At 41.2% G+C, this 27298-nt stretch overlaps 1 long non-coding RNA gene across 1 annotated transcript; it reads left to right on the top strand.

Moving 5' to 3' along the window:
- The first annotated feature begins 20626 nt into the window (after positions 1–20626).
- LOC127352154 (uncharacterized) lies at positions 20627–26972 on the top strand. The gene is made up of 2 exons (XR_007881050.1): positions 20627–23870; positions 23957–26972. It is a non-coding gene; the product is annotated as an uncharacterized LOC127352154 (long non-coding RNA).
- The last annotated feature ends 326 nt before the right edge of the window (positions 26973–27298 follow it).

Raw genomic sequence — 27298 nt, 5'->3', positions numbered from 1 at the left:
ATTTTGAAGGTGGATCACAGGGGGTCATTCCTTCTAGGGTTATGGTTAGATTTAGGGAACTTAGGACCCTGCGAACATAGATGCACTCCCAATGATAGTAGGTGAAGATATTGCTGTCTGAAGTGTTATAATAATCTATCGGACCTGACGGTCTATTATGCCATGTAAGCACCGGCCTGCTCCCTCAACCTCACCATCAGTAGGTCTCCTATCAGTGTAATGACACAGGTTATGGCTGTAAATCAGTTATGATAATGGAAGACTCATTGATCCCTCTTGCCTTTGTTCAAAGCTAATGCAATATGCACCAGATCCATTACATTGCATTATATGGAACCAAATTACGGAGCATTCTTTTTTCAGGTTAATTGATTCTCAAATTATCCCTGAAGGCGAGGAAGTGTTGCATGAGATTGAAGGGGCTCTACTGTGGATGGCCGGGTTCACTCATAACCGAGTTGACAAATAGCTCTCTGTGAAAGAGATGGAAATCTGAAGAAAGGGATGATCTTTTTGTGACGACACTAAAAGCTAGACTATTGAATTTGCGAGTAGGGATCATGCACCCATCCATATAAATGTCCAGTGTACACAATAAGCGTATTGTGGAAACCCCTTTTTGCAGCTGCACATTCATCTGCAGTGAGGGGCAGGTGGGGGTCAGGAAGAAGTTCTTAGCCATAGAAAAGTGAGTGGCAGAAAGAATGAGAGTGAAAGAAAGAGGTAGTAGTAGAATGCGATGTACGGAAAGGCCAATGGGATACTTTGAGTCGGTGCCACTCCTCAGCCAAAGTTGGCTTGATTTCCCTACAGGCCAAATTAGTTTTTATTGGAAGTTTGGGGGGTAAGAGATGTGGGTGAGAGTCGTAAGCCGGGAGGAAAGGGGCACCTCAGAGGGAGGAAAGTAGGTACATGATTTGTCAGCAAACTGCGGGCACTGGCGATTCACATGTACCATAAAGTACACCAGACCTCTAAAGAGCATTCCCGGCCGCGGTCGGTCTAATAATCACATTGCGGCGGGTGAGGTTAGATAGACTGGATGCTTGTGGTTGGTGGCAAAGGAGCAATTCTAGCCATCATAATGTTTATTTCTTGTGCTAGGGTTTGATGGTTACATTTATTGGAAGTGTCTCTCTTTCATTTCTTCACTCCAGCAGCCTAGCCACTAAAGGAGTCTTCCTTTTGTTTCTGGCCAAGCTAGCAGCATGGTTCTAGGGATGTCAGTCGATCCAGCACTTTTTAGGATACTTTTTCCAGCAAAGTATCCTACTGACTTTAGTCATCCCCTGACCGTTCTTTGAGATCTGTGAGATATTTCATTAAATGGATTGCTGTGAAATTTGGTACACACATCCATGCACCCCTCAGAACATTGCTGACCTCTTAACTTTTCATATAGTACCATCATTAGTTGAAGCTTTTAATTTGTCCAATGCTTTTGTTCACCACTGACTACCTACAGAACTTGATGTTCCCGTCAGCTTCAGATCTTCTTTGTGTTAAGTGCTAATTTGCAAATATCAGAATGCTAGCACATGGTAAACATACTTAAACATCACCACTCCTGAGCCGAAGTGAAGCCTCAGAGAGCGTTTACATGGCTGTAGGCTCTTAGTTTTGTTTTCTTTAACTTCCCACTCAAACAGTCTTACATCACTGTTTCTCTCATTGTACGTCTGTCTGAAAACAAAAGACATCACTCAAGTCTTCCATTTGTTCTTCATTCTTCCACGGACCTTCCTTCCTTCCTTTTTTTTTTCTCCTCTGACATTTGACCTTTAGGCTGGTCTGTTTGCTAATGGACTGATGAGACTGCCAGACTGACCCATCGGATAAAAAAATATATATATCCCCACTACTTTGGTGCTAAAGGTCAAGGCATGCATTTAACACTGAATGGGAGCAGCAGGGCAAAGATGACTGGGTGACTTCTATAATGACTTTGGAATTCAGAGCAGCGGTCAGATATCTATTCCTCCTCATCTTAGCAGAAACTTGGACTTCATGGCTCCAGACCAAAAGCATCTGTCTGAACCCTGAAGCCAGACAACACGTCCCACCTAAATTTCAAAATCTCTTCCTCTATTGTGCTCTTCCAGCCATATTGAAACAGGTCTTAAATTGAGAAAAGGGGTCCGCCAAAATAAGCTGACAGAATCCTACGCCTACATTTTAGACTTGACTCCTTGTAAGTCACACAGAGAGTTGAATTAAAAAAGGATTAGGAGCAGAGAAAGAATTAGAGGGATTAAAAAGGATTCCCAGACCGCGCCACAAATCCATAGCTGATGTGGTAAAAATGATTGGTTGTAGATGCGGCATCTCATATTAACAAGGCTTGTGAGGCATGGAGGCGCTCTCTTCACACATCAGCAGCCACACCAGCATGAGCCGAGGCACCAAACTGCCCATATTTTACATGTTTGGAGTGTGGGAGTCAAAGGCTTGACTTCTACTTCTCCCGTGTTGATAGTCAGACTCCACTTGAGAACAGCTTGAATCCTGCACTGCTAACACTGAGCCAAATTGAGCTTGACAGCTGCAGGGAAGCTGCTGTGGCTGTGGTTACACTTACACTGTTTACTGGATTATAAATGATGCCGAGAGATCAGCAACATTGAAGTTTAGTCCCGAAAATACAACCGGAGGACAGAATGAGTAATTTACTTCCACTAAGCTCACAGATACACACACCAGGAACTGTACAAACATTAACAGGATACTCATGAACATGATTTTGAGCATTATATAGCACATACATAAGAAACAGGTGGTAAAGTTTTCAGAAGGAGGTGATTTGTTTGACATGTTTGGTTGCTTTGGAGACAGGCAGCCATGGGCTTGTGTGTGTGTGTGGCAGAATTGCCCGGGTGACAGCCAGTTGTCCAGAGGGTAGGGAGTAGGGTAAGGGATATTAGCTGGCACTGGAGTCCAGAGATGAAGCTGCCAAACTGGGCAGACTCCAAGTCCAAGGACCCCCTTTGACCAGATTTTCCCACCAGGCCTTGCCCTACTCCGGAATTTTGAATATTAACTTGCATGGCACGACAATGACAGCCGCTGACAGTAATTTGGGGGTCAGATTGATGCAGGTCACAATTATTCAAGATTCTCAAGCCGAGTCGCTATTCAAAGCAAGATTGGAAATGTGTCTTTTTCCACATGATAGCATACTTCTAGTGAAAGTATGACTCTTGTCACTTGAGCCAATTTCTGAAATGCAAAATAACATGAAACAAGTGCTTCGCTTTCCACTCTTGCATAGCACATATGCACATATAAGCAGCTGCATATTTCCATTGGCCACTGTTGATTTAAGCAAAGAAGTGTGTCTGGAAGATCTGATCAGATGAGCTAACATGAGCAGGTTGAAAATTTCAGTAGACTTTTGAATGTTTCTAGTTGGGGGGTCTAGGGTGCCGTGGTATTTCACCTGGTAGACCCATACAAGACTGAGTCCTTGCCACAGCAGGCTGGGTTCAGTTCAGTTCTCCCCATAAGCACCATAACCACGTGTAGCTGCTCAGCATACTTGTTTACAGACAGTTTTTAGTATGTTTTTACTCTTAATGTTACAAGAGAAAAGGCCTTTAGGATGACAACTAACTTAACCAAATTTGGCTCAGGTTGCTGGAGTGTAAACTTCCTCCTAAATAGGGCTGAGTGACTAACGTCTCCTTTGTGTAGGTCTTTGCAGAAGCATAATTCCAGCTAAACTGAAAAAGGCTAAGAGGAAATTATGTCATTTTGATTATTTGTGTGCTACCTTTGGGAAAATTTGTATAGTCCACCTCCAGAAAGTTTGTAACATTTCACTTTTTCTGTAGATGTTTGACAGATTATTTATAGATTATATGTGACAAATCATGAACATACCCTGAACACGATTGTTTCTTGTTCCTAACCTTAACCACAGTGGCGTAATATCAGAAAACGGTTGTTGAATCACAACTAATAAGCTATTAAAATGTTACATATACACATCTCTCTGTGGGCGTACTATCCAAATAAAGTATGCAGAGTCATCACAATTACTTGGAGTGAGTACCAAGTGGATTAACAGAGAAATACCACCAAAACTAACAAACATTTTCTTTAGAAGTGCTGATAGTTGTTTACACAACTTGGAAGTAAGATTGAGCAAGGCACTGAATCTATAATAGCTCAAACTATTTTACAATGTGAGTAAATAAGGTGTAAAAACGTCCTAATGCCATGGTATCCTTCTTGCTCCCGACTTACTCTGTGTGAACCCGTAAAGAGATGCTGAACAAGCCTTGCACTTTTCCCTTACCAATTAGCTGACTGGTCTGAACTGGACCTAATGATAATTGAAGCAGCAGCAGCTCCTCATACAGCCCCTAATAGCTTTCTCTTTAATAAATCACAAGGGCCAATCTCTCTTCCATTACCTTCAGTCACACTTGCCACAATCACACACCATTAAAATTCTGCTCTGTATAGATTAGACATGATGACAGCAATCCAATCCGTCTTCTCTTCTATTATCTGAAGTAGAACCAGAGGTTGGATGTAATGCAAAGCCTGGTGTAAAGTCAGCATTTTAGTCACACATGCGCCCCATAACTGTTCAGTCTTGCCGTTTGTTGGCAGTCAAGCTGTGTTTTCTTGCTTTGTTTCACACGTTAACCACGCTGCTCCCCATACTGGGTCTCTTCTACTAGCCATCTTATTGCTGAGCCCAGCTCTTCCTCGCCACATTATTAGCTTTGACCTTTGCGTGTCGGTTCCAGCGCTGATACCAAGCCAGAGAAACTCTGCCAGAACCTGAGCCAGAAATAAAGGGCTAACACATGTTGCATTTTATGAACAGTCCAGCCATGGAACATACTTATACAGTGATGAATACAGTTCTGTAGGGACTGTGAAACCATGTTAGGCTCTTCACACACAGAGAGCCCGTTCCCATCCACGCCCTGCTGATCTCCCTTGGCCTGATCCTGAACTCTGTCTATCTACATGTCACATCATCCTTTCGCAGCTCACTTATTCCCATTCCCATCTTCACCTTCATCCAGCGTGACAGCTCTGAACACATGCTCTCGTCCACACCCTTAACTCGACCTTGATCCCCCACCCTGCCATCCCCATGCCGTGACTGTTACTGGTATCACAATTCCTCCTCTGATTCTGTCACCACAACCATCACCGCCACTCATTCATGATCATGGAGTCACCTCTACTCCCCTTCCTCCTCAATGAAATCCTGTGGTCTAAGGAGTGATGTCGGTGTTCAGCCCATTTCTGCCTTCTCAGCAGCTTGTGAGTAATTGGTCACCAGAGGTTGTTGATACTCCTCATATCAGTGCATTTGTCAGTTACAGACTCACAGACAGTAGACTGATCTGGACATTCTGAAAAACACAAAAAATGTAGACCTCCAGTGGACTACCTTCACTATTTTGTGTCACTATCTTGTGACTTTATTTTACAACATTATCCACATATATTTAGTATCTAGATAAATCCACATTTCCACATCTGATCAGATATTAAAGCAGCACTAAGCATTTCTTTCTGCAAAAAGTAGAAACAAAAACAGCAACCTGTTTTTCCACCGCAAAGTGAATACCCAACCAAGCAAAACAAGATGATACAATTCTGATGAAATTGTGGTGTTAGTATTTACACTGGCAGGAAATCATTACAAACAGGAAGTCCAAAGTGCCTCCTTAACAGCAGGGAGCATGCTGCTCCCTGCTGTTAGGTCGAGAGAAAGGTGGACTCAACAGCATTAGCAAGCAGAGGGCAGATTACTAATGTCACTTCAGAGGATTTCTGAATATCAGAGTAAATAAGACTGAAAGTTTATCTTCACTAGCAGCCCCCAGAGACCTGTGGCTGATCTTAGTCCACACTGAGCCAGCTAAATCCACAAGCACTGTTTATGAATAAAAATAGCATAACAACGCTACTGTTTTTGGAACATTTTCAGAAAGATCTGTCCACACCAAACACAATAGGTTGGGAGAGAGAATTAGAAATAACAGAGAGACCAACCGTTTCTGAGTAGGCTTATGTCTAATGGCTAAGACTAATTTCCCAAAAGCTTTGTTTAATGCTGTAATGTGGGGCCAGCATTTTCACATGTTTCCCCTTTGCAGCAGACAAAAACCTTACCAGTAGTCCTGGGAGTAGCATTTAAGGAAAAGCCATAAAGTCCTTCCCCTTTGGAACATGACTGTGCTGAATGAATTTCATTGTGATCTACCTGTTAGATTATGAGATAACTGACAGAGGAATTTGTAGCCTGATGGTGAAACTAGAAGGGTGCTAAAAGCATTGGGTTTTATCCTCTTGGGACCCTAAATTCTGATTACTGATATAATGGAAATCTTGCCAACAGTTTTTGAGATACCTTGCCATGGACCAAAGTATTGGTTATCGATGGCACCTGGAGTGCCTAATGTGAAAAGGGTTCATTCTCTGGAGATCAGGAATGTTCAGTATATTTCATGGCAAGTTTTCCCCCAGATTTTGATATCCATGTTGCTCAGAGGAAACGTTTTGGGTGAAGAGAATGTGAATGTAAGCAATTTAATGAGACAGCATTGGTGGTAATATAGAGGAAACCAGCAGAGAGGTTGAACCTGGCTCAACTTTCACTGCAACACATGAGGCATGATGCAGCGTTGGCCAATCAAATATGGTTAAGTGCACTTTCCTGGTAGATAACTGAGATCATGCAGATTACATAAACAGCATATTTCTGCCGTTAACCTCATCATCATCTAAACGAAGGATGCAATGATCCTGAGATACACAATCCTGTCTCATGGTATAAACTGTGATATAAGCTATAAGCTGTGTTTTGGCTTCTAAAAAGCCTTCAGATTCATGGATGTATTACTCAGACTGGCTAAGATAATAATTTAGCCTCTCACTGAAAAAAATCCCATAAATGGTAATCTAGCTGCAATTGACCACATATGGTAACTCTAGAACAAAGCTTTGAACCAACAGAGCCCCCATCCACAATAATCCTTTTTACACTGATCACTATCTAAGCTGTCTGATGCTTAATACATTTATTTCTATTTCTGCAGTTAGATGGTTTAGAGGCTCTTTGTGTGAAATGTGGCCAAATTCATCTCTGACAACTTCCAGAGGATGTGTAGGTGATCAAATATTCAGGTCATCTTGGGTGCATTAAGAAGCAAATTTAATATATTTTATAACCTCCTGTCTAATTACAATGTGCGACCGCTGTCTGCATGTTAATACCTGATGGAAAGAGACACGCTGTGTTTAAATCATTTCCCCTGACTGGACTGGAATGAGCTGAATTGATTGAATAAAGGCAATTTTTTGTACTACATTTAAAATTCTGTTCTGTTCCTCTGAGCATCCTGTTACCAGTGGTCTTGTGTTATAACACGAGTCTCTAAATCTTTCAGAGCAGCAGTGGCTGTAGATGAATGGATTTCCAACAGAGTCTGACATAGCAGTGCTGTGCAGAGCAGTAGGATGTTGAAGGTATTGTCATCAGCCACTCAGCACTTCCTTTCTCCACTTCCTACTTCCTGTCTGTCCAGTGGCGCTGCAAAGCTAGAGTATCCCTCTGTCAAATGCTGAGAATAAAAACTCTGTGAGTGTTTGTGTTTTATTTAGTTTTGATCTCAACAAAAGGTCCCATGATTTCCTTCCCTACTTCTTTGTGGTTAGTGTTATGTGACCCACTTTGTGCACAGCTGCATGCATGTATTCCTGTGTGCATGCATGTGTGTGTGAGCAAGTGTGGTGGTGGTGGTGGTGGTGCTGTGGTGTGTTTGTACAGGTAGAGGGTGATTTATGTTGGAGAGGTAGTAAGAGTTTAAACCATATTTACATTTCTATGAATTACTGCTGGGCATGCGTTTTTCTGTGCATGTGGTTTTACACAGTTCCTATAGCAATCATTCACCCCATTTTATTTTCATGCAACATGAAGTAACGAAGATGTAATGGCTGCTTTGCTGCAATTCGTCCCCCTTCTTTGCATGGGATCATGAGTGAACAGCCTTTTTCAAGTTCAACCAGAAATTCTCGATTGATTGATTAACATGTTGTTTTGAAGCCATTAAAAAAGCTACATTTTCGTCTCATCAAAGCAGAGAAACTTACTGTTTCCGTGTTTTGTGCATTTCGCGGCCACCATAGTCTCTCCTTTGCGCTTGGAAGGGGAGAGTGAACCGGACACCAAGGGATATTTAGTGAAATGATCATGTATCTATCCCCTGACTTGTGTGGAGTTGTTCCTTTGTCTTCATGGTTGAAGTTTTGCCATAATTCTGATACACCAAAAGTTGAACATTCCAGAAGTGTATACTACAATCAGCTGACAGCCCCTGAAAACTATGCAAACAAGTATAATAGTATTAGTATATAGTATTTTGTATTAATTAATCAAATTCTATCACTTCGTAGAGATCTGTTCTCATTTTGACATCATAAGATCTTTTTTCTGTTGATGAGTGTCAAAAAAGCCACATTCATTATTTTTATACATATAAATATCATAAAAATATATACTTTAAAACTACTACTTTGATATGCTATTGTAAATTAATAAACCAGAAAAACTTTCAGGGCGGATCATGAACACATCGTCCTGCCAGGCTAAACAGGCCTCGCTGCTGATTCCCATCAGCGGCTGCCACAGTGATCTAGTGGCTGGGCTTTGTGGGCGAGCTGTTTTTAGACGGAGGGAATGTCACTGGATTTATGTGGCTAATGCCAAAACAGCTGCTGCCATGAATAGCTGAATGAGGCCTCATAGTTAATATCCAGATCCAGACAGTGTGTGTGGTTCAGGAAATGTTGCAGGTGAAGGTTAAGACAATAGAAAGTAAATGCATATTATAGTATAGACAGTGTGCAGTGATTGTCTTGACACTCTCAATTGTCTCTCTCTCAGTCTTTGTATCCTACACACACACACACACACACACACACACACACACACACACACACACACACTGTACACACATACACCAGTTTCCTCCATCAGCCAGCTGGCACAGTGCCCATCTGAGTCCATTCTGAGGCCTGTCTGCCATTTAAGTTCCCAGCTCGTCCACAGGCCTTCCCCTGCATGTGTGTGTGTGTGTGTGTGTGTGTGTGTGTGTGTGTGTGTGTGTGTGTGTGTGTGTGTGTGTGTGTGCGTGTGTGTGTGTGCATCTTCCTGTGGGCCAGTCCCTTGGCACACATAGTCACATTTCCACACCCAGTTCCTACACAGCTCCATCCGCACACCTCCCCATTCACACTGTCACAGTACATCAAACTCACACATTGACGGGTTAGTCGGTTAGAGCCGAACCTGCTGTTACTGGAAGTGAGGTGTGGGTGGGGTCTGTGTATGTGAGTGGTGGCAGTGTGTGTAAGTGTATGTGTGTGCGTTGGTGAGTGTGTGTCTGACATGCTAAGATGAGATAAGTCAAGAAACTGGGCTCATTGTACTACCAGCATGTAATTGAATATTTCTAACACAAGGGATTAGGGAACAATCCCGGTCATGCTTAAAACAAACAGTGTCGGTAGGAAACAGGAAGCACACAGCAGTGTCCTATATCAAAGTCTGGCATTTTGTTGACCCATCCATCCACCATGACCTCCTCCCTCTGTGGACTCGTCGCACTACTTCCTCCTTTGCTCCCAAAGGACAAGACTCCTATGGCTGCAGGAGGACACTGGCCATATATACACTTGTCATTTCAAGGGTCTCGTATTAGTATCTTAGCCACATTTGTGCATCTCCATTAGCCAGAACACAAATGTTATTGCAATTTAGCTTGTTTTTTTTTCCTGGGCTACATTCAAAACTTATTTGACTCTGGGTGATGCACCTAAAGCTGCTCAGTAAAACACCAGAAGAATAACTTGCAAACTTTAGCAGTTTAGCTAGTGTTGGCTACCTAAAACATATTATTTAAAGGTTCAGTGTGTAACATTTAGGAGAATCTATTGGCAGAAACCGAATGTAATATAATAGGAAGTTAAGTTGTGTTTTTGTTACCTTAGATAAGTTGTTTTATACCTTGGGTTGCCTTCCATGGAGTTCGCCATGTTGAACTGCCATGTTTCTACAGTAGCCGAAAAGGAAAACAGACCAAACACTGGCTTTGATAGGGCTATTTGTATTTTTTGCGTGGAGGGTGAAGCGAGGGAGTTGCGATCTGTAACTATATGAAATGACACCAATAAATGCCACTAAATCCTACCAGCCCTTTAACTATGTTTGTATTCACAATCATCTTCATGGGCTTTGGTTGAGCCGATCAAGAGTCAGATAAATGCAACAATAGCTGGGTACGCTTTCTGTATGACTGTATGTGTATGTGTATGAAATCACTTTAATGAGACAAGGAAAATGATGGCACATTTCAGTCTAACGTTGGCTGCCATTGCCAGAGGTACAGACCTTGTAGAGGCTCTCCACAGAGTGTTTCATTACATAACTACACTTGAGAGAAGTACTGATTAGGTATGCATCTTTGAGAGACAGATGCACTTACACCTTTTCAACATCTGCCTAGAATGTGTCTCAAACCACCCCCGATTTCTGAGTCTTGAATACCTCTTGAAAGACTTAGCTTTTCTGAGATCAGATCAGATCAGCTGTCCAATTTATCCAAGATGCATGAAGTGACTAAGTGTAAATGAGGTCTTTGTCACTTGAATGTAAACACGTCATTTGCTGATGACTGATTTAGTCATTTTACTTAGGAGGAAAGTGTCTGCCTACTTTGTCTATAGCACTTAACCGCAGGCCTATTGGTTTTTACTGATGACATGACTCTAAGAATGGGTCACAAATACAGTTAGATTACAGCTGAGTGATTTTCTAAAAAAGCTGGACACTAATTTTTAAATAATGCTGCTCAAACAAGAGTAACTAGTCTTTTGGTTTTGGGACTATACTCTGATGTGGATTAATACACATCACACTTTAGTGAGTATATACAGTAGCAGTATGGTGTGGGATCAATTCAAAATTACAGTTACCACGTTTATGGTAATAAATGAACATGTCACAGCATGGGCAGCAGTGTGGCTGACAAATGTGTTTTTTAATAGCTGTTGACCAAAAATGGATGGAAAAGACATTTAGATAGGCTACACATACACTTGTCAATAGGCTCGGTTTGTTTTTGGTTGTGGTGTTTCATGAGAGTTGTTGACAGATAAAGAATATCACCAGTCTTATCCTCCAAATTAGCTAACAGATGTCACCTAATTTCATTCCATCTGAAGGTGAAAACAAGACACAAAACACTCAAACAAACAAAATTAACCACTGCTGCGCCGCTGATGGTAGAGCTGATCTTACCCATTCTAGAAAGTTACGTGGCTGGTCTATAGATTTGACACCGCGAAAATAAGAAGTTGATGTTGGTAGTGGAGAAACACACCATTCTGTATCACATTACAGATCCTTTTTAAAGACAAAATACACAAGTCAGCAATGTCAGGCAGGCCCGGTGGAATTTTGCCGTCACACATGGCAGAATCAGCCTTGGCATCTCTAAGCCAGCAAGAAAGTTTCGATTATGAAATGAACAATATTTATTATTCCCCTTCTGCTGTCTAATCCCGTACACCCGCTGATACATCCTAAGGAGATCTTCTGGAGGTTTCAGGACTTACAGTGGACTCTCTGTGGATACTTCATGTTAGGTTTCGTAGAGAGAGAAGGGAGATCTGTCTAGATTAAGAGCAATAAAATTTGATCCCAGAGTCACAGTGAGATATTAGTGCTATGAGTGGCTGCCAGTGGGAGTTGGTGTGTCTGTCTGCATATCCCTTCATAAATCTTGGCTGTTGAGACAGGAGATGGAATGTACACCATAATGCATTATGCATCTTGAAGCCGGCGTTACCACACATGCAAAAATCTATTTAAAACACAATATGGAACCTTTAAGATAAGATGTGCAGTAATCTCATTACAAACGATGGTAACGTTAATCAGGCTTGTAATCAAAGCTTTCTCTTTCAGCTTCCTCATCAGACCAAAAACAGCAGTGAGTCAGAGAAAAGGAGATGAGGAGAGAGACAGCAGGCAGACACAATCCTCCTTTGCTTGCTTGCTTACTTCAGCTTAATTGTATTACTTAGCGGGGCCGAGGATGTCTGAGTCCACATTGTCTGCCCAGATGATGTAGTGTGCCTACAATGTCTTGTATTTTTATGTCTGTACACCTTGTGCAATTCCTCTCTAATTATTTGTACTAGTACTGCTTTGGCAGCAATTTATGTTATCATAGTTGTTTTAGTCCCAGCGTTGGTTCAAGCTCAGGTCGCACTGCTCAAAGCACACAAATATTACAGTTTTTGCTTTTTTGCTTACACACTAAAAGTGAATGTTCAGACCAAAGCTTCAAAACCTGAACTTTTGTAACCATCATCAGAAGTACAAACACATTTTCTGCTTGAACCTTGCTAGCACTTCTCCCCAAAGAAGGGGACCAGGGATAATGTTACTATAGTGCCACCGTGCTGCTCTGGTCTGGGACCGGTTTGTGACATTGCTTGAGATGGGGCCAGACTCTAACAGAAGATCCATAAACCATGCAACCCATCCCTCGCAACCTATTACAATACTATTACTATTATGTCATTTTACTGTCATTTTTTTTTTCCCAGCCTGTATGAGAAAATTAAAAAGGCATACAAAGTACTGCAGGCAGCAGTGTTTGTATACAGCACATATGTGTGTTGTTGCTGCTTTGAAAGAGTCATTCAGATGTTGTATGTGTGTATCATTTGTTGCATTTTGAAAAGGGATTTCTAGGTTTTGAGTGCAGAGATTCATTGACATGAAAGTGAGATGTTTAACTTCAAGTTGTTGGGTCTTATTTGGCTTGCATGTGGAGTTTTGACACAATAAATGCCAACTTCTGCAATAAGTGTGTAAGCATTGGGCAAAAACTATTAAGATTTATGCATTGCGTTTCATCAAAATCACAATCATGTCTAAAGATCTGACCTTTTATAGCGACTCTGGGGCTATCAAGTGCTGAAACACAGACATTTTATCATAATTTTGACCTTTAATTATAACTCTTTTAAGGCCATTGACTGACTCTTTTAAATTACCAGAGCATTGGTCTATCAGGTCAATCTTTGTCAGAATCAGGGTAGAGTATTAATTTTTTAAGTCTAAAGTTTGACCTTTAATGACGACAGGCCTATGCGCAGTGGTAATGCTGGCACTAGTCTTCTGATAAAGATAGAAATGCTGCGACTGAAAGGAAGTAGAAGAAGAAACGGGGGAGGACAAGAGGGAGAGAGACAAGCGAGAACCGCACAGCTCAAGGACACGTCCTCTTTGTACTTTTTGTCACTTGTCCAAATTTCCACACTTGAGAGGGTAAGTGGAAATAAATCAGCCGACAAGCGTGTATGTGAATGAGAATCAGTAGTGTTTGTGTGTATGAGATAGCTGGAGAAGAAGCACACACTCATTTATTTCCGTGTGCCAGACAGATTGTGAGTGAAAAACCATCTGTCATCTCCACCGCCCAGCCTGACTCCACCTCCTCTGTCTCCATTCAGATTGTCCCGGCCTCAACAAGTACCAGAAACCTGCACGGCCATAATTGGTGAACTGTCTGCGCTGGGCGACTGTCACATCAGTCGTCTGTCCACCTCGCGTCGTGCTTTGTTGCCTTTAATTTAGGGGCCTTTTTTGTTTTTCTTTGAACATCCATCTAAAAGTATCATTTCATTTTTCTTTTCCACCAGTCCATCTATCACCCTCATTGGTTTATCCTCCTCTTTCAACCTCCCATGTCCCCTCGTTCTGCGTATTCATTTAACTCTGTGGCCCAGCGTACTGTGCTGAATGCTAATAGGTTCCCACGCTCACAAGGTACAATATAGTGAAGAGTAAATGATTGTGTGTGTGTGTGTGTGTGTGTGTGTGTGTGTGTGTGTGTGTAGGAGGCTGGGCGGTCAGTCCACAGTTCCATTAGCCTGATGGAGTTTCTATTAAATTAGAAACTCTCTCTATCTCCGTCTCTCTTTCTCTCTCTCTCTCTCTCTCTCTCTCTCTCTCTCTCTCTCTCTCTCTCCCAATCACATTAGTGCTCTTATCTCATTTGTGGAAGCTCTGCAGGCAGTGAGGGGTGGGTGGGTGGGGGGGGTGGAGTTATGATCTGGAAGCGGACAGGAAAAAGGACAAGCCCTCGTAAATAGAGAGAAGCAGGGCGGGCAATTGATGTGTATCTACAGTATGCATGTGTGTACATGTGTACGTGGAATGACAGTGTGTGTGTGTGTGTGTGTGTGTGTGTGTGTGTGTGTGAGAGAGTGTGAGAGAGTGTGTTTGGTACATATAGAATCATGTGTGTGATGAGAGTAATTTTTCAATTGTCAGGGATGTTTAAGGAATGAAACTGGTCCATCAACAACTCTGACAGACATGGCAGCGTTTAATGCTGCCTGGTGACAAAATACAGAGAGGGTGGGACGAGTAGTGTGTGTGTGACCATCATTCTAAAGAGCAGATGAAAAACAGTAAAACACTCAATGAGGACAATTTGTTACTTCTGCATTGGGCTTCTGTAGGATTTGAGTTTGGGTTAGATTATATGTTTAGAATAATAATAATAATTTGTCATTTTGGAAAATTTACATATTCGGTTTGATGAGAAAATCCATACTCTCATGTCTCCCAAGTAATTATTAAGTCAGCAGGCGGTTAGCCTAGCTTAGCATAACAACTGGCAGCACAAAGAAACAAAGCACAAATTAACATGGTACATCTCATTGGTTTAATTTGTAGAAAACATGCTTTATTCTGTACGTCACATAAAGGTCAATGTAAGGATAATGTTAGGACTGAGGCAATGGATGTGATCAGGGACTATCATTAGAAAGCACAGTATCTTGCATAAGCGTGTGTGTGTGTGTGTGTGCGTGTGTGTGTGTGTGTGTGTGTGTGTGTGTATGTGCATGTTCACCAGCCATCCAGGGGTGCCCAGATGACAGAAGTAACGACTTTGTGGAAACTTAACAGGAGATGTAGTGAGATGAGAGAGGAGAGATGGACGCATAGATACAGACTGGCATGGAGAGCAGCCATACTGAGACATTGTGTCCCTGGAATGTATAATTATCAGTGTATGTGTGTGTGTGTGTGTGTGTGTGTGTGTGTGTGGGTGGGTGTGTACAGGCGACAGTGAGCCATTAGCCAGGTTTAAATGAAGGTCTGCATCAACAGCAACTATTCTAATAATGACTGCCTTGGTCACAGACAAACTAATGTACTGGTGGCGTCTGCGATGTCCTGTTGTGTGTGTGTGTGTGTGTGTGTGTGTGTGTGTGTGTGTGTGTGTGTGTGTGTGTGTGTGTGTGTGCGTGCGTGCGTGTGCATATGACACATACCTCTTAAATTGTCCAAGGTGACACTTGGTCTCTATGTGCAGACATCCCTTATAATGCACTTCTGGCAGCGATAGGGTTTCTGCTGAGCACTATGTTACACACACACATCTAAGTCAAACAGCATCGAGCACAACATATTGGACTTAATATATGTTCAACTTTTACAATGTCACTTTGTTGTGTGTAATTATATGTTGTACTGTTAGACCTTCAAAGAAGGCTTTTTGTATTTCTAAGAAATGGTTCCTCATTAAAGTAAAGCCTCCTTACAAAACATCTGACTTATACGGACGCATGCACACACACTTGCTGGCACAAACACACACACATACACACTCGTACATGCATGGGTTCACCTCACCTCTAAATCACTCAACCACAGAGATTAAATGCAAAACTCAAGTGGTTACAGGTAGTGACCTCACCGCTTACCTCATTCGTTTACCCTCTGTGATTGGTTAATGCTTAATGTGTGCCATTTAATGCCATCTGTCTCAATAATTAACCTCCTCTCTCTATACTTTTCCTAAAGTCCTTTCTTTGTTGTTTAAGACCTTTCATTTTTTTCAGATGTTTTTGATTGTTTTCCCTGTTATATGCCCAATGCCTTGTCTTGCACTGCAAATAATCTGTCAAACACTAACCCTAAAGTATAGCAGGATAATGCACTTCAGAAGAAGCTAATTTCATTCAACATGCCATATAGTAGTAGTAGTTTAGAATTAAAAACTGTAAAATACAACGGTATCAGAGTATGGACTGCTCTAGGAAAAAAGAATGGTTTGTAGCTGGGAAACAGGTTGCATCCTTTGAACAGACTGTGCTAACTGGATTTCTGTTAGTGACCTGTGCCGAGCTGAAAATGACAGGGGGAGTGGATGGTACAGATAACATAGAAAGAAGCTTAGGGAGCCTTTCCCGGCTTGCTAGCTTAGCATAAGTTCATTCAGAAGATTATGCTACTCCTCATTCACGTTTCTCTCTACTTCTTCTCCTCCTTTTCTCTGTAATCATCTGTGTGTTACACTTTTATTTAAACCAAACAGATTTCCATCACTTCCAGTGCATATGTCTGTGCTAACTCTTCACGTCCATCCACATCTCAGTAAATAATGTTCACTCTTAATGAAGTCTGTCCTGATTTAATAGTTTATCAACTATTCCTGTGAATAGTCGCTACGTCACCAAGCCTCTTATATGTCTATTCTGCTGAGAAGGATTGATCTGAGGGTTGATTTATCTGTGTTTCCTTCTGGTGCGACTGGGGCTTTAGAATCCTTTTTTATGCCTTCCATCATCCATTTCTGTTTCCCCCACTCTATTTTACATCACTACGCACTAATAGTGTAACTTAGTGAGGTTTCTTTGGGCTGTATTATGGATGAAAGTTAATTAGGTCCTAGGCCGGTCATTTGGAGGTTATAACAATTAACAAGTAAAGCAAAAGCGGCAAAATTCTCTTCAGGTGGTTCATCACTTTCTAATGTCCTTGTTCTCTTTTCCTTTTGTTTTCTGTGGCAAAACATTTCTGCTGCACTCATCTAACTTTCAGAGGATTATTAATAACTAATCTAGTTTAATCTGCAATGTTTGTTCTGTACATGATACATTACTTTTTACCCCCCAAGCAGTCTGTGAAATTGATGCTGCGGAGAAAAGCAATACCAGTCGGGGTAGCAGCTTTAGAAATGTCTGGTTAACATACAGTAACAAAATAAGTGATGAAGATAAAACACTATTTATCTGTCACAAGATCTTCACACGCACATTTTCTTATATTGTATTTTAAAACTGAAACTGACTATAAGATTTGTTTTTAATAAAAGATATTGAATTTTATTTCATTATGCTGATGCACAGAGAGAGAACAAGCTGTTCCTCAAATGTTACAAAATAATCCATTGTGCAGTTCCAGGAAGACTTTATTATCATTACTATTGGACTGATCGATTGGCCCTCTCTGTCCTGGCCTCCAGTCATCCATCCATCCAGACTGTGATGTCTATTTGTGTGAGTGTGTGTGTTGTTTCTCCCAGGATCTCCTGTCTCTAGGTCCTGGGAATCAAACATAGTAGCAGACAGTAAACACAGCTGGGGTCATGTGGGAGGGGGGATATAGGTTTTATGTGATCATGGTCAGTTGAACCGAGAAAAAAAAAGTTCCATGCGGTGTATCAGTATCACTCACAAAGAACATCAGCAGCGATTCTGGTCTGCAGCTTTATCTGACGTGAGACCTTTTATTACACATCAGATATTTATCAGTAACAGTTTTTGGGAAAGGAATTCTTTATTTAACTGTCAATGATTAACAGAGGTTGTTTCAGTGTCCTATTATAGTACAAATGTTGTTTCTGTAGCTTTTCCAACCTGAGTAGAAGGAGGATTTAGAGGAGTCACTGAGTTCTTTAAAGTGTTTGTGATGAGTATCAGTACTGTTATTCACCTTAACTCAACTAAACAAATCAAATAACTATAAAACTTTATTAGAATTATTTATATTTCAACCATTTGGCGTAACATTGTGTCCAAAGAAAATTACATTCTTGTACTACTAATTTGCATCAGCAATATTTACTGAGGAACATAATGCTTCCCCAATTAGTTTTTCTTATCAACATAATGAGGAAACATCTTAAGCTAGGGACTAAATAACAAGATATAACATGCTACTTATAGGGGACCTTCATCTGCACTTTTGTCAAGTCAAACCATGCTGCGAGGATTTGTGTTTTCATTCGGTCAAACGCACACCAGTCAAGTCGCACCCAAGATGAACCATGTCAGTCCATCTTGGGTGTGACTCGGAGTCGAGTCAAAATGAGCCCAACTGCCTCCATGGTTGCAGAGACGTCAGATGGGCTTCGTCAGCTGTGGTCCGTGTGTCTGTTTGTAGGTGGCGAAAGCGCTAGGCAAGGGGTGTCCAGATAGCTCACCTGGGAGAGCTGGTGCCCCATTTACTAAGGCTCAGTCCTTGCTGCTGCAGCTCAGGGTTTGAGTCCGACCTGTGGCCCTCTGTCGCACGCCATCGCATCTATCGACCCCCTCGCCTGTCTATCTTCAGCTGTCCTATCCAATAAAGGGAAAACCCTTTAAACCCTTTAAAACTGCATTTACCCAAAATCAAGCAATTTGGCACTTTCTTGCATGGTTGTGTGGAGGTGTAATCACTATGAAACAATCTGAACTTATTCACTGATTCCCTGCTTTGCTCAGGCTAACTTTAGATGTGCTGGTAGGTGGATTTTGGAAGTCTTTGTGCTAGGCTAACCAGCTCTTCCTCCTCCTTGCTGTAACAGACAGAAAGAGACGCAAACTGTTTTTGGTTCCTGATTCCCACAATGGATTTTAACATGCAAAGGCCCCACACAGACAGACTAATAGAAACAGGCTCCAGGTAAACGTCATGTCCATGTCCTAAACTAATGGAGTCCAAGCGGTCTGCTCTTTATCTGTTCTTCAAAGGCACTCTTCTGAGAGATTTGTATCAGTTTTATAAACACATGAGACATGTGTCTGTCTTTTGTTCAAGGGTCACGTGTGTGGATGCATGTTTGCCGTGAACTACACACTATCTAGACACTTTCAGGAGCTAAGATTAAAAGCCTCATATTGAACTTGCTCGATAGACATTTCTGAGTTTATCCGAAATACTGAGAGGTATATTAGCAACAAAGACTGTAGCACTCACAATGTAGCTCTAACATGACAATGATATAATTCTGCAACTCTATTAACAACTGCCTATAGTGTTACCACCCACATCTGTGGGGTTAAAGGTCGAGGACCAGAAAGTGAATATGACAAGTTTATCTCTGCAGGGTCTTTGATGCTGATGTGTTTGACTGACCAAACTGTCCGTCTGATGGATGCTTCTTCATTACTCTCTCTGGCACAGGTCATGGATATCTGCTTCACATAAAAGAAGCTGCTGGCTCTCTGCCTTTCCTCATGTCCCAAAACAGACGTCAAAACAGCATTAACTATATCTACATCTGGATTAGCTGAGCAAGCGAAACTGACAGGAAGACTGAGATCCAGTAAAAGTTAAATTAAAGGAGAGGAGAAAAAATGGAAAATGCAATTCCATTTCCCTCTGCATCTGACTAAAAAATGTTTAAAATGTTTCAAAGTCAACTTTTGCACTGATGATGAGCTTAATCAAAAAAAACATTTAGCAGATATCTAAACTTGAGGTGTAAACACTTTATTTTTGTAATTGTGAGCTCCCAGTGCATCGAGACACCAAAATACTTAAATTGGAAGTCATTATCTCCAGAGTGCAATTTGATGGAACACAGATGGCTGCCAGCATGTGTGCCAGTGGTTAGTGCAGTATGCATGTTTGTATTGATTTGTTGTATTGCCAGGATCTATACTGATAGCTTGACTGATATCCATCTGGACTTTTCTAGTCTTGTATTGGGGTTTCCTCAACAAGTAAAATGACTTCCAGTAGTGAGATTCTTCTAAAGAAATTCTGAGCACTTAAAGGTCCAGTGTGTAACATTTAGGAGGATCTATTGGCAGAAATGGAATATAAAACCTATAGGTATGTTTTCATTATATAATCACCTGAATGTTACTTGCTGGACCTTTAAAGTACCAAAAAGTGGAGGACAGTTTCTTCAAAGATAAAATGTAAGGATTCAGTCTGTTTTGTTCTGTCTGCTGTTGCCAGGCCAAGAACTTTTTTTTTGGCAAACATGGTTTCATGGGAGCAGACACTTACTGGACATTGTGGTAATGTTTGCTTATTTTCCAGTATTTGACCTCATTAAGGTGTGAGAACTGACGGGCAGGGCGGTGACTAACTATTGTTACATATTATCCTGTCTCACCACAGCCCATCCTCAAGACACACACGCACAGCACACACAGATGCACACACATATTGTACATGCTTAAAACTTTCAGCTCACAGTTCTTTTCATTCCATTCCTTTTTGGCTTGTTAAACTTATAGATTCCCGAAGTGATTAGAATAATTCTTTTAGATTAGAGATTAAATGAATGATTTTCATATTTTTTGACCGGTAATTTTATGTCCTCAAAAATAAATCCATTAAAAATATTTGAAGTCTATCACTCACACACATAGACACACACACTTATCTGCTTGCTGGCACTACTTCCCCCAGTAGCAGCATGTAGTCACAAATGTAGTTGTAACAGGAAGGAGGTGATGTCACCTGAATCTCTTCCTCCTCTCCTCTACTCCACCCCTCCATCTTCCGACCAAACCTTCTGTTGTTGCGTAAAGGAAAATAACTTACTTCACGTAATAGCAGTAAACCTGATAAGACAGCGACTTCTCTTTGGAATATTTATGTCTTGACAAAGGAAAAAGGAAATAGGAGGTAAGGAAAGGAATTAAATCTAAACTGAATGAGCAAACAAATAAGAAAAGAAGAAAAAACTTACTGTGATAACATGAAAACCAGCTTCAGCTATTATACAAGTTTTGATAGCATCTACCTCAGTGTGAACTCATGGGTCACACATTATTATGAGTTAGCATTTTCTATTCAGTTTCCTTTTCTGAGCGAGCAAGCCTGACATTAAAGAGCTGCAACTTTGTGTGTGTGCACATACAGTATGTGTGTGTATTTTGCATGTGTGTGTGTTTCTCCATCATTTACTCAACTCCACCTGGCTATGATGAATTGGTCTGACCTGCGACCCCTCCATCAGAGTAGCTGATGGTGAGTTATGCCCGTGGGTATCTCTGCCAGCTAAATCATTTAGTTGGAGTGACTGCTGGTAAAACATCATAGAAAAGGCTTTTATTGCACAGTGCTGTAAAGAAAATAGGATTTGACTCAGCATATAGTTCTGTGGTTTGGACAGTAGCTGACAACTGCTGTTACAAGTTTGACTGAAATATGTATCACTACAGAAACATGTATACCATTGCTTGGTAAAATGCCCCATCATGCTAATATACAACTATGTAGAGTCTTCTGTATGCATGCATTATTAAAGGAATATTCCAGCAATTTATCATTCATCATCTCCAAGTCGGAGGACAGATGGTTATAAAAAACCCAATGTTTACAATTAAAGCAGCAGACACTGAGATGTCCTGATTTTTATTCCTTTGTATCAGTTAAAGCAAGACTATATCTGTGTTTCCATCCAAATGTATCGCAAGTTTTAACTGAATTTCAAGTAACTTGCCAAATGAAAATGCATATGAATGCTTGTTTCTGTGAATATTAGATGTTGGTTCATCGGGATAAGCAAGAGGTGGCAACAATTCTCCAGTGGGACAGCCAGAAGAAGATAGCGCAACAAGATGACTTAATTAAAAGAAAGCCAGTCAAGCCTCAAACGGTTAAAAACAATGTCTGTGTGGAGCCATCATGGATGTGTTATACAGCCATGGGAGTGATGAGGAGACTGTCGGAGCAGAAACAGCTCATCAGTCATGTGAAATGTTTAGTCAGAACTTATTCGGATAAAGGGTTTCCATCAGCTTGTTAACTCTTTTTGAAAAAGGTAAAACCACCTCCAGCTGGCCTGAAAATCTTTTTGGGAAATTCAGGGACGTTTTTTAGTCGTACATTGATGGAATCACGGCTAATGTAACTTTTGAACGAGGAAATAGCACTCAGGGTTTTGTTACTACAGCCTTACTTGGTCTGGTATGACCAGTAGTTTACTTAGCAAACAAGATCAATGCCGTATTACTGAGTCAGACCAGTGACTTTACAACTCTTCTCTACTTGTGTTACTGTTATGCTTCATTTTAGCATCTACTTTTGTTCTGAACTGAGATAAAACTTTCAGTTCATTCTGCAGCCACTAGGAGGTGCTTATTCTGTTTTGCATATTATTGGCCTCATTTCTTGCCCTTCGAAACCCTGTAGGAGGCCATTTGAGCACTCAGAGAAAGCACATTGCATATGGGCTTATCAAAACATCTGCATCCATCTTCTTTTGGGGTCACTTATAGAAGCATTGTCTGTAAGTGCAGTTCTTATAAGGTGCCCATATTTGCATTGATGTTTACATTTTGTGTGGATGGCTGGGTTGGGCCATTTTTGTATCATGTACTTTTTATTGCCCACTGCTTTCAGCTAGCTATATTTGTTGGCCATGTATGCACCAGGTAGGCTTTATGTGGCACATAATACGTACATGATGGAAACTCTTATTAATGAGGCTATCCATACTCATTGTTTATTTTATTGTCTTTCTTCATTTCAGTTTTACTTTTATTCTTAGCCACGGTGGCGAATGAAACTCTACAATGTATTCTTTACGCACATACCTTTAGTTATCCTTTGTGGCTTGCTTCTCTCGTCTTGCTGTAACCTGCAGAATGTGGTTTTCAGAGTGAGTTGTGTTAGTACTTGTGCATTCTTTAGAATTGATCCTATTGTTTTGTGTAATATAATAGTCTGTATTGTGCCATTTGTGCTCATAACCAAATACATATTTCTGCGCTCCAAACACACTGACCCTACACTCCAGTGGATATTTATTACTTTATTGTGTGATGACCCATCATCAACATATTACTGCCCCCTTGTGTTGTGACATATGATATAAACTACTTTTTCAAAAAGAACCCAAATATACCCATATTGGCTCAAACAAACTGTCAATACAAAATGGTGGCGCACAATAATCATTCATTGGCTAACTGTGTTGAAGGAGTTGTCTGTCTGTCTAGTTAAGGGTGTAGACTCTATGGTGCTATCCATTTGTCTCGTAAATCCCCCGCCCGAGTTGCTCTGCTGCGAGAACGTAACGTAATTGACTTATAGTGTTCCATTTGTCTTTGGGCATTACGAGTCAGAGAGAAGTACAGCAGCTGTCTTATTATTGCTTGTGGCTCTTCTAAACAAGCTCAATGTGAAATAATAATGTTTTTCTACAGAAACACTAACATTTCAAGTAATTCCGTTATTGCAAGTCTTACATTTCAATAATGTTTTGCCATTTTTGCCTATTTCAGTTTCAACAAGTGCTGTGGCGTTTGTCTCGAGCCACCAGGGGCCACCAGGGGCCACCAGGGGCAGTGTCAGGCTAGTGTTATTGTTAGCTACACTAGCCTATTTAGCAAACCAGCTCGAAAACAAAACTTTACATTGTGTTGCACGCACAGCAACACCGTGCAATGCATAAATTGGTGACCGGACTAAAGCAGCAATGTAAACAAGTGTCACGGCCCACCGGCCTTCATGGTGTGTGTGTGTGTGTGTGTGTGTGTGAATGTAGTTTTTGTATTTTCTCCCCTTTGGTGTGCCTGCTGTGTGCTTGGTGTGTTTTGGTTTGGTGTCTATCTCTGTGTTTTGCTTTCCCCACATGTTCTGAAAGCCGCTGGTGGGCGTGGTCGCTGGAGCTCCTGCTTTCTCACCTGTGGTTCATCACACCAATCAGCACACCGGGTCCTCGTCTACAACCTACCCACCCTTTATAAACCAGGCCGACCTTCCAGTCCCCGCCGGATCGTTGAATCATTTAGTATGAGAACACGCCAGCCAACCTGAACTTACTCGACTCTGAAATATCGCTTACTAACTTGTTGTTTTTTCCCTGTCACGTCCCAGACCATCTCACCCAGATCCTGGACCCAGTTCCACCTGCCAGCATCGCAACACCCAGAGCACTGGAGCCCGGAACCCATCCCCCCTCTCTGTCACATCTGAATCTCGGTCACTTAAATCACTTTGTTTGTGCCTTTCAAATAAAACTCCTTATTTGAAACTTCACTCTAGTCTGCGCCCGAGTTCCGGTCACCATTCCTGACAACAAGTGTGTAGGAGCATTTAAAATCGACATTAAAACGACCAACGTAGTACAAATACAAAGAAAATACATCTCAATATGGGTGCTGCCATCTTTGTTTTGCGGGTCGTACGTTCGTCCTGGTTTAGCTCGGTGTACTCTGAGGTACCCCGAGCTGGACGGCTGAAATTACGACCAAAAGGGGGGTGTGTCTCGGGGGCATGTTGCGAGATAGCTGCGAGATTTACACTTTCCAACTTGGGCTGGGGGTTTACAAGACAAATGGATAGCACCATTAGTATCCCATAATTCCCATCTATGGCCAACATCCATCTAAAGTTACATAGTGTTACTTTAACCTCCAACAACACTGGATCCTACATTTCCCATTAACCCTTTGTAGGGCACTCAATGAAATACTTGGAAATTTAAAATTTCAACCCAGGAGTGTTATTGGTGAATATAAGAAGAAATTTCTGTCTTTTTCTGCTAAAAATGTTAACTAAAGCCCAATCAGCACAAAGCTTCCAGAGCCACTGCAGACACTGTTCAACTGTTTCCAAAGGCTGAGTATTCAATTCAATTCAGTTTTTTGTTGTATAGCGCCTATTCATAACAAAAGTTATCTCAGGACACTTTTCAAATAGGGTAGGTCTAGACTGTACTCCTTATAAAATCATTTACAGAGACCCAACAGTTCCCGTCATGAGCAAGCACTTGGCGACGGCAGCATGGAAAAACGTCCTTTTAAGAGGTAGCGGTAAAGACAGAAGGACAGAGACACAGGTGCAACAACAATAGCAACAACTATACTAGTAGAATAGCAATAGCAATAATGATGATGAATAATAGTCGCTATGTAGAGTAGTGCTCCTGTGATGAGTAAACTGATTTTTATTTATAAAACGGGTGCAATTCCCCCTTTAATGCAGCAAAACTAGCTTATTTACAGTGGTTGGAAATACTCTCATACTGCTGAGAAAGGCCAATAAAGTCTGTTCCAGTCAGTACTTGCAGATTGGAAGTGATATTTCACACCATGTTTGTATTTTCATGCAGTTAAATTCATCTCTTCTATTTCTGAACCAGTACTGACCCCAAATATTTTCATGTCACAGACTCATTTAGAAACACATCAGAGTCCAGTCCAGATCCTGACTGATACGGGGGCTGCATACAGACAGACTGTTGTTATTTGCACTGAAATACGCCGAAGGTGATGAAAATGACGGCCAAAACAGAATCAAGAGAGAGACAAAGGTCACTGTCAGGGCACATTGCCTAATAGGGATCATTATAGTGAACTGGAACCATTATTCACTTTGCTTGAGGACCTCCACTTTGAGAGCTACTGATCTGGAACTGCAGTGGTCACATAATAAGCCGTTGTTTCCCCTTCCTCCCCTCTTTCCTCTTTTCCTCCTTTTAACGTCCTTTTCTCCTCAAGGCTCCTCTCTTCTTTCTCACCCTCCAATCCATCATGGTATAGCTCTTTGCTCTTGTGGCTGTCAGAGGGGAAAGAATGGTCATAGTGGTGAGTGGACTATGTTTCTATATTTCTTACTGAAGAACCCTTTAAACCTATCCAAATATGCCAGTTACATTACCCATTAGCGATGACAGCAATAAACACACAGTCTAGCAAGGCTGGTTATTATGTGTACTGAAGTGTCAAAGGTGATGAGCATCAAAGTAAAAGCAATCAATAAGTAAATCAATGAGGCTAGTGATTTATACATCCTGGGATCCCTGGGGTTCAATACATAAGGCACTTCCTTCATGATGCTTGTTGGGATGAATCAAAGACGTCTTGTCATTGATAGCTCCAACTGTTCTTCCGAAGGAGGAGACAGCGTGTCTGTCACAGCTTTGTATTAAACAGGTGAGTAATGCAGAAAAGGCAGAGGACAAATTAAAGTCAGGGATGTAGAGTTAATCTAAATACAGATTACAAGTACTTCACCTCTGAGAGATCACCTGTCAATCAAACATCATAGATGCTATCGCTCATTTGATCATTTTGTGGATTTTTGTTTTTGTTTTGTCTCTATTTGAAATACCTACTTTTCTTTGTGCTGCAGTCCTTGTCACTGCTATCTTTACTTTTGTATAGGACTACAGACAGACGTGCTACCGCTGGAACTCTGGGTTTTACTTGCTGTGCAGCAACAAGGATAAGAACACTGGCTTTCAATCTACGAACCATTGTGGTTGTTCAAACAAATGACCAAACTGGACGTACCGTCTTTCCTGGTGGATTTTCTGAATATTAAATCTTTACTGTAGCAGGCTGTTTTTTCTTCTTTTTAGCCATGGCAGCTATAGCCTCACGAGCCAATCTCTAAGAGCTTCGGTCAATAAAGACAAGACTTTTCTTAGTTTACATTGCCTAAAATGTGGAGACAATTAGAGAGTTTTAAAAACCAGCATTGCAGAACCAATCCAAAATCTTTAGGGTGGTAACATGGCATTTGTGTGCTTGTAAACACTGGACATCGATTTTCAGTGTTTTTTAAAAAGTTCTATCCGTGTTATAAAGTTATTCGCTATATCTCCAGTTTGTTTCACTACAGAGGACAATTAAGGGAGAGCATTGTTCAGGTAAGGCATGTCCTTGAAGTAAGGGAGTAGGTTGGTTAGTGTCAGTTCTCTCCTCTGTTCAGGCAACTACTTTGCATTTGAAATCATCAGACGATTGGTTGGCGCTGAGATCTCTGATCTTCTGGTACCAAGACCATGGCAACTGTAACTGTGCATGCTAACTGTGTTATGCTTCAGTTTGTCCCAAAAATAAAAGTTTTCCCAATATGAAACTGAATAAAAAATGTAATTACTGTGTGACATGTTCATTAGTTACACAAACACAAGTCTTTATGCTAGTAATGTTTGAGAGGTGATTTAATTGTATAGTATTTTCATTTTGGGACTGAAGTTACTGGAGTTGTTGCTGTAAGATGTGTACAGCATATCAATACACATTTTTCACATAATGTCCAGTGTCCAATGTATTGGATTTCATTTGATCAGTGGCTTCCAATCTGAGGGCAAGGATTCCCTAAGGAGTCCCAAGATGATTGATAAGATAGTGTGATTGATAAGACACTAAAACCTACTCAATTTAACGCTTAGAGAAGGTAACATCTTTCTTTGGCTGAACTGCTCAC

The sequence above is a fragment of the Dicentrarchus labrax genome, unplaced genomic scaffold (genome assembly GCF_905237075.1).
Source record: "Dicentrarchus labrax unplaced genomic scaffold, dlabrax2021, whole genome shotgun sequence".
NCBI classification, from domain to species: domain Eukaryota; kingdom Metazoa; phylum Chordata; class Actinopteri; family Moronidae; genus Dicentrarchus; species Dicentrarchus labrax.
The sequence above is the reverse complement of the archived record's forward strand: the minus strand, read 5'-3'. Positions and strand labels throughout refer to the sequence as shown.